Raw genomic sequence first — 9419 nt, forward strand, 5'->3', positions numbered from 1 at the left:
GCTACTCCTCTGTTTTGTATTGTTCAGTTAAGTTGTTCACAAATATAAAATATCGATATAGATATGGATGTATATATACAGATGTGGATTTTATGATGAGATACATCCACTGTGAGGTTTGTGTATAGAGTATACATAATATGTGTACCGAGAGAAGAGATTTGAAGGTTGAACAATATCTATGTAATGTTTTATATATTATCGTAACACAGTACACATGGCTAGGACTATAAATAAAGCCTGAGTTATGAGGCCAATATATTTCCCGTTCTTGTCCAGTGGGTGACATTACCATCTTACGTCTCATGACTGCACACGCAGAGGTACGAGAATTATATGCTATGTGCTCACAGGCAGCCAGCTAAAGCTTTGAAAAAACACACACCTCTCTAAGGCCGGACACATTTGTTCCAGCTCTTTCTTGCCAAAGTAACCATCCTGTACTCTGTAATAACGCCAAAGAGCCACACTGGTACAACCAACAGTATGTGTCACCGAGTAACACACAAACACAGACACACACACACACGCGTAGAGGTTATAATTAGAAAGCACTGCCTCAGCAGGACAACAGGAGTCTAAATTAGCTGCAGCAGGGAGGTTGGGAATGTGTCACGGATGATGCTGAGACGATGACATAAGGGCACACGCAGCTTATTTATGGCCATAACAATTCTAATAAAAACAACATTAACAATACAACCAGAACATAAGGGAACCTCTCTGCCTCGGTACAAATCAGCGATGCAATCAGTCTCTCACTGTCTGTTCTTCTTTCTCGTATCACAACAGGTTACTCACAGTCTATTTTCAGATGACTGAAGGCATTTCTACTTCTGTTGGTATGCAGTGAAGAGTGACAAGAGATGTGTGTGTGTGCCCGATTCAAACCCCTAATTAAGTAAGTGCATGGCATGTGCGGTATATGTGCCACCAGGGTGGATCTGGAGTCTATTGTCAAGTGACAATGAATGTTCAATAATGTGTTTTGTGTTGAGAAAGAGGAGGGATGCAGCACAGCGGGGGTCTTTATGACACTGGGAGGCAGTGTGCTTGTATATGGACGCTTTGTTTTCGTTTGTTAAAGGCTGTGTGGAGAAATCAGTAGCCTCTTGGGACAGCTCCAGTTCATACAGCAACAGTGATCTTAACTGCAACTTTATAAAGTGCGTTGGCCAAGAAGCCGCTTTCATTTCTAAGAGACTGAACAAAAGCTTTTATCTGCTGAAAAAGTCCTTGCGCGACGATACGGAGGCAATTTCTCTGTAAATGGATGGAAGTTCTGTAAGAAAACTTAAAGTGATTTAATCTCATATGCTGTAATTACATACTCAGATAAACTGCACCCTTAATGTTATAATCAGTATGTGCATTATTCAGCTGGAAAGACTTTTTATAACATCATCTGGAAGCTATTATAGCCTGAATTGCTGCAGTCCTTAATTACCCATCATGGAGTTGTAAACTCGTGCAGTCTGTGTGTAGGCTATATATTATGTGTTCCTCATAACTGTTGTGTATTTTGTCTATTCTATTTCTGCACTGGTCTATCCTGCACACAAATAGCCCAACAGTGCTATGTATGCTAATGTTATGCTGCTCATGCTGCTCATGCTGCTTGTTTTTGTGGGTGTGTATGGAGTCATGTTTTCTGTTTTAATTGTACCTTGTATTGCATTCTCCTTTTGCTCCCAGTGCATGATATTATTATATCATATCTTCCATTAGGTGTGTGGATTTGCATGGCTTTACGTGTGTCAGTGTGTCTGTGTGTTTGTGTGTGTGTTTGTGTGTGTGTGATAACACTGTAAAGAGTGTGGTGAAGACTATTAGCCCTCAAAATTGAACAGGAAGAGGATTGCTGATTGATGTGGGCATGGGTGGTATACCACACACTCTGTCCAGACATATACACACACACACACGCACACACACACACGGCTTCTTCCAGCTGTGTCTTTCATAGACGTACTATAATGTATATAATAAGAGTGAGAAGATGAAATGTATGTCTGAGCTTAATTCCCATCCTTCCTCTCCCACAACAAGAGAAGCCAAAGCATTGCAGTCTGTCCCAGGGGTCCCGTGTGTGTGTGTGTGAGCAGCAGGAAGGGACAATAAAGAAAAAATGATTTGTGAAGCACTGTGATTAAGTTCCTACCGCTCTTAGGCATAGCTGGCAATCCTGTTTTCATGTGTGTGGAAGGGAGCCAGACGTGTGTGTGGTGGAGACTTTGTGTGTGTAATTAAAGAGATTGGGGACAAGGACGGCTCTGTTCTCACACTCAATAAATAAATAAAAATATATATATACAGTATATGTACATTGACTTTAGCAGCTCTCCCATGAGGATGAGCCCCCAAATTCCTGTCATATCAGCCACACAAACACATTAAAAATAATAAACAGTTTGTTATACTGATGAGGTCCATACAGAGCAGCAGTAGAAAAGAGAAAGTAAGCATGAGTGTATACATCTGTGTGTGCGCTCATCAGTCGTAGGAGACTTTGTCCCTGGTACAGATGGTACTTCTCAGCCTCCGATATGTAGGATTGTGTGTGTGTGCGTGTGTGTGTGTGAGTGTACATGTGTCATACTGTGAGTCAGCCTTTTGGGTACACCGAGAGACCGATAGACACGATAATAATCACCTCCACACATACTCATACCACGAGGAGACAGAGAGCCACACAGGCAGTCAGACAGACAGGCTGGCTTAGCACACCCACATATAGCAGCAATGTAGCCAGCTGAATGGAGCTACAGCTCTAATAATTAGAGCCCTTATTCAGGAGGAGAGGGGCCGATAGGGAGCCCGGCTTTCCGTCTAGTTCCTCAAACAACCGGCTAATCCGGACTGTAGCTCTATGATAAGCTAAGCACTCCAGTCCTGCTTAACATACTCACTATCCCAAAGTTAGACATCGTGAAAAGCAAACTCCACTTAGAGGAGCTTAAAAAGCTCAGATGGAATACATCTCGTTTTCAGGAGATTTTCTAATTATGTCAATTTTTCTCTGAAAAAGCTGAAAGTATGGACACTAACATCATCCATGTGTCCCTGGTTGGTGGAATTGTCATTGGTACGACATGCTAATACTTTAACTTACACTATGTTGAGCCGAAAACATTGAGAAGCGTGGACATGAGCTTGTAGCAGCTCTGAAGCTAGACGGTGATGGTGGTATTGACTGAGACCAAGTCTGGACGTTTTATGTGGAAGATTGTTACAATTTACATGACATTTAGTGTTAAAAAGCGTTATTACTTTTAACTAGTCGTTATAGTAGTAGTAGAACAACAACTGTATCCATCACTAATGTACTTACACTGTAACTACTAGTTGTTGTGGAGGGCAGTGTGAAAAGCTTTCAGGTAGGCTCATAATAAAGATGCAAACATTGATTGAAATGTGTGGCTGTTTGGAACATTGTCTATTATCTCCAGGATGGATGCATTTGCTAAAATAAAACCTGGACAGTGAAGTTTTACTCTTAAAATGTAAGAATCTCCAGGCCTGTTGTAATAGGCAGCAATTAGCAATTATTAAAATCGTCTAATGGTTTCAGCTCTAATTATACCAAAACACTAACAGTTATTAGAACACTGGTTGCTAACAGAGAGCGAGCAAATGATTGACCCTTACCCTTCTGATGTGGCTTTGAAGAGCAAAGTTAAATGTTTGATATCTGACTCAGAGGTCTTAAAGTACTCTGTGAGGACTCACAAAAGAAAACACACAATATTCAAAGGAATAGCTGATTTTGTGTGTGACAGATTGTAAAAAGGAGGAGCGGTCCACTCACACCCATGATTTCACAACACTCTAATTCCTTGAATGAACGTGCGTCTTACTCACTCTCTTTTCACACATCTTGCCCTGTTCACTACCTGTAACCTACATACTATACAGTGGAGCTTGTGTGTGAGCGTGTGTACATGCATGTATGTGCTTAATGCACTTTGGTATTACCAGTTATTAAATACTATCTAAATGCACAGGGTGGACAAAACACTAGAAAAACCACACAGTTTTAGAAGTACTTTTAAGTCAGTAAACAATTATTATAAAAGCATACAATGAGCACTGCTGCATGTATACAAGTAGGCGGTGTTGTGCATTTGGGGATGCAAGAAATGACAGTGAGATATAAAACAGAGTAAGCGAGATGAAACCAGGGGACAGGGGCCTGTGTCAGCAGTAAGCTAAAAGAGATTCTTACCTGGTGAACATGGGTAATGTAGTCTGTCTTGTTCAGCAGGCCACCATGACACCTCCTGAAACCACAACATGGAGGAAGAAAGGTCAGTCTAGAGGTTGTGTAACAGTGTAAACCACAGCAGCAGGCAGGAGCTGGACACGACTTTATTAAATATTGGTTCTTTATTGGTCAACATTCACACGTGCACACATACACACACACAAAAGTCTACCCTTTTGTAACCATCAAACTAAGTTTCGTAAGCATATTCAGCTATTTTTTGTGACTTTTCCCAGAAATCAATTATTTGTCAACAGCAATGCGCGATGGAGTGTTTCTATTTTCACCTTTTGTCAGAAGTAGGTCAAACATGTCTGATATTCCAGTGTGAGTTGAAGCATTGGTCAGCACTTTATCAGCACTTTAGTCAAGGGTTAAAAGATCAATACCTTCTTCTACTAGCACAGACATTTTTCATCATGCATGTGTGATGTTTGCTGACTGTTCTGTGGTCATGATGTTCTCGACATGTAATTCGTAATGTCTGTGTGTGTGTCAGCCAAAATGCACAGCAGGGCCTGGACCAGCGCTGTGGCCATCTGTGTGTGTGTGTGTGTTCCTTATGTGCCGCCTGTTCAGTGAGTCACAGTGTCAGCGCTGGGCCTCATGACTAAGAACAGGTGGCACTCTGGTGTTCCTCCCCACCCCTAAAACTCACACACACACACACACACACACACCTCCACCTTGCCCCCTGAGAACACACAGCACCTGTGATTGGTGCTCAAACACTAAACCGGACACGGTTACACACAAACGCACCACACACAGTGCAGAAACAGAGAAAGAGGGGAATAATAAATTGAAACACACCTTCCTGCTCTCTTATAGACTAAGAATGTGCCCTTTTAACAACGGGTTGTGTTCGACACTTGCCACAACATAAATATTGCCTCATCACACTTCGCATGTAAACCATCAGCCTGTCCTCTCTTCCTCTGGAACATCTATGGGACCTTTGACCTAAAGACTCAATGACACTGTGTCCATTTTGCTTTGTCAGGAATATGCAGAACATTTTTGGTGTCTGTACTGTCGGTTAATGTCCATGCTAAGGTGTTAGCATGGACAACTAAGGTAAATGATCTACTTACGAAACATGGATGAATTTGGTGTCAGTTTCCTCAAACCAAGATGAAAACCTCTCTCTTTCCCTACTCATTCTTCTTTTTTCTCCCCCTCCTGTCTATCTTTCTCTCGCTCTGATATTCTACCTACGGGGTTGCAACATAAAACACACCTAAACATGGCGGCTTCCATATGTTTCTCTACATAGCCTAAGGCCGCTTGCATTCATGTATGTGTGTGTGTGTGTGTGTGTGTGTGTGTGTGTGTGTGTGTGCGTGTGACAGTTGTCTCAATATGAGGCTAATATAGCTTACTCAGTCTTCCCCTGATCTTGCAGCCTGGTGGTTAAGGCCACAAACCTTTGAACTCAGGGTCAAAGGTCACACCCCCTACAGGGCCACAGCTGGCCAAACTATAAAGGTGGACTGGCTGTGTGTGTGTATATAGGCGGGTGAGGAAGAATGCGGGTGAGCAGGGCCACCTTAAAAGAAGGCATACCAGAGAAAGCAAGTGTATGTGTTGGAGGCTGTATTGTTGCAGACGCAGACTATATTCTTTCACGACACATCGAATAAACGTCACTAGATTTGACATAATCATTTGACCATGATCGATAGCAGGACTGTGGGCAGTGAAAAGGGGGAGGGTTGTGAGAAAGATAAAGAGACAGAGACAGAGACAGAGAGAGAGAGAGAGAGAAACATTGAGGGGAAATAGGGAGGCATGGCAAGGCATAAGGGAAATACACATTTAGAGCAAAAGGTAATGAAATTCAGTTTTAAATTATAACTGTATTGAAAAAGACAGAGATAGATAAAGACCATGTGAGAGAGAACACTAGAGAGACAATGAAAGGCTGAGCGATCAACAGATAGGAAGATATAGAAAGCGGTGTTTATCTTTGGTCTGTAAAGGTTAACCTGTGGGAGCACCTCCCTTTGACATTAAACAGCACAGAGGCTGAGGGGCGGGGCAATGCACACTCTGCTCAGAGGGGAAGAACAGCAGAGATGTAAAAGCTGAGAGGAATGGGAGGAGGAGGAGAAGGATGGAGTAAAGGCTTTGAGCAAGACAAAAGATGAAACAGGAGGAAAAGCCTCGATAGGTTGAGAGAGATAAGGAGAGAGTGAGAACAGAGTAGGGCTGGTTTGACAGAGACAGATGGGGAAAAGAGAGAACTAATTGTTGAACCGGGCATTCAGATCAAACAGCACCGCATTTAAACGCAAAGGGATCCAAAAGCATGTGGCAAAAGGAACTGTTACAAGATGGAATTTGACAACAGTCACAAGGTTAACAGTATACATATGCAGTAATCAGAAAATGGGCATTTGCACATATTTGATTCGCCAATTTGGATGATTTGCAGCAAGCGTTGAGCCAGTTTCAACATTTGTTAATGCTGTGCTTACGTGTGACTGAAGACAGACTTATCGCTTGTGTTTCAGTATTATTGTATAAGGATTAAAAAAAACACCTGAATGCGTGACAGGTGTGTCAGAGAGCAAGACAACATGACTAAAAGTGAATAACTCCGACTGACTTATTTCAGGTCTATTCATTAATAGTCAAAACAGCCGTATTATCAAAAAATCTATTATTTGTACGTTTTTTTTGTTGGTATTTTTGTGATATTCGACAGTGAAGAGGCAGACAGGAAACAAGGGGGGAGAGAGAAGTATGACATGCATCAAAGGTCTCTGGCTGGTACAAACCAGGGACATGGAGATGATGTGGTTTGCACTCTGACTATTGGCTTCCATAATACATACATAGATGGTATATTTCACAATACGAGGACCTATAAAATGAGGTCAACTGACGGAAAAAAAACACCTTGAGAAAACACAGTCCTCCAGCTCATTAGGCAAACACACAATCTTTCCTGAGAAAACATTTAACCGTCAAAAGTGCTACTGCCTAAGAAACACCAGACCTAACACACCCTGGACAAACACACGCAAACTTATGAACATGTGCTCAACAAATATACACATGCTCTACATATGCAATGCAGTCCAATTGATGCAAAGGCACAATCTGGCTGTATGCTGTAAATACTGACCTAGTTTAGAGTAAAAATCAGCTTAAGGCATTAACCCAATGGCAAGAACCCACACACACACCACAGCGTGTGTGAGCCTGCATGGCGTGAGTAGAGTAGCCCCGCTTGGGCTGCTTGAGCCCTTAGTCATAGTGATTCAGTGGGTCTCTTCAAGTTAGGGCAGCAAGCTTCATACCTGCACACACACACACACACACACACACACACAAAATAGCTGGCTGCTGCAGGAGTGGTGCTAAATGACTTTAAGTTGACATTCACAGTCTCCCTGTGTGCGTCTCTCTGGGCCATGGCCATTTCTTTCAGCTGTTGTGTGTTTAAAGGTGGTCACTCAAAACACGTTAAATCCTTGAATGAAGCAGCCTGGGGGCGGATACTACAACACGAGCGCTGATCAGCATGCCCAATAAACTGGATTTAAACGGAGTGCAGAAAGTATTGTTTTGTTTGTCTTTTCTGTCTCATTGGCCTGTAAACATGGTTGTGTTTGCGAGGCTGGAGCTGGCAGTGCTACAGATAGTGAGGAGGAGTGCCAGGTTGACTGTGGTCGGGGCTGTTTGGCTCGGTGAACTTCTGAAAAAGGTCATGGTCAAAACCACGCCCAGCTCACAAACCGTCACGCCCACTCCGACTCCCACACACATGCGACAAACGAATGGATAGACAAGACAGACAGACAGACTGACTTCCTCTTTGGGGAAGCGCAGGAAAATGACACCCACTCAAAGAGGAGGAGGGTGACAGACAGACTCACTGACTAGAGCCACACCACACCACACACACACACACACACACACCCCAAAACTGTCTGAAAACCCGGCAGCCGTGAGACCACCACCAGCCAAATAGGAAGACAGTGAGACAGACAGAGGAGGAGACACGAATGAACAGTTGGTAGTAAATTGTGTCTAGACAGACGCTAATGAAAGCAGCCCGGCTTTGGCTGCTGCCAAAATCAAGACCCGTGAACAGTGTGATTATGTGTGTGCAAGAGAGAGTTTGTGTGAAAGATGTTTGTGCAAGCATGTGTAAATGAATATAATGAACGTAACCCTTTTAACATTTGTCGTGCTGTTTTACCCTCAGTCTTTTCTCTCACACACACACACACACACACACACACACACACACACACACACACACACACACACACACACACACACACACACACACACACACACACACACACACACACACACACACACACACACACAGAGACAGAGAGAGCAGCCGAGCAGAGTGCGTCCCTCACAGCTGTAGGCAGCATTCAGAGCCACAGCAGTCGGCGCCGGCACAGTCTTGTGACGTCAATCCTCCAAAATTAAACTTGGCTTTGCCGTCAAACCTTTAAACTCTGACTTGTCAACTCCATCCCTAAAAAAAACAAACATCCAAAGTACCTGAGAGCAGAAACACTGAGTAGCAACCACAGCAGTGGGATACCTGAATATGTCTCTAGTGCCATCATCAGGCTTGTTTCTTGTACAGAGAAATGATCAAAACTCTGGAGTAGGGCTTTAACAGAATAAATCATGACAGCAGACTTCCATGAAATATGCTGACCACATTCATGCCCTGAAAACTCTGCTTTATCGTACCACCAAAAATGTCCACCTGGATGTGTAGACTACAAAACTGTGTAATCATGGCTTTGTAATTGCAAACTGGTGAGAGCTAGTCACCTTTTGATGCCAGACGTTACAACGTGCACGTTACTCTGTAGTGCACTGCTCATCAGCAGACACACTGCTGGTAGCTCAAAAACAACAACATCATCAGAATGAAGAGGAGCAGGTAACCGGCATGCCTGAACTCGCTACACACACACACACACACACACACACACACACACACACACACACACACACACACACACACACACACACACACACACACACACACACACACACACACACACACACACACACACACACACACACACACACACACACACAGTCTGAGAATAGTGGCCTGAGGCATCCCCTTCATACACGCTTAACTGAACAAATAACACATTGGAAA

Source organism: Anarhichas minor, unplaced genomic scaffold (assembly GCF_050575085.1).
Source record: "Anarhichas minor isolate MPS153535 unplaced genomic scaffold, ASM5057508v1 ptg000009l, whole genome shotgun sequence".
In the NCBI taxonomy this organism is placed as follows: domain Eukaryota; kingdom Metazoa; phylum Chordata; class Actinopteri; order Perciformes; family Anarhichadidae; genus Anarhichas; species Anarhichas minor.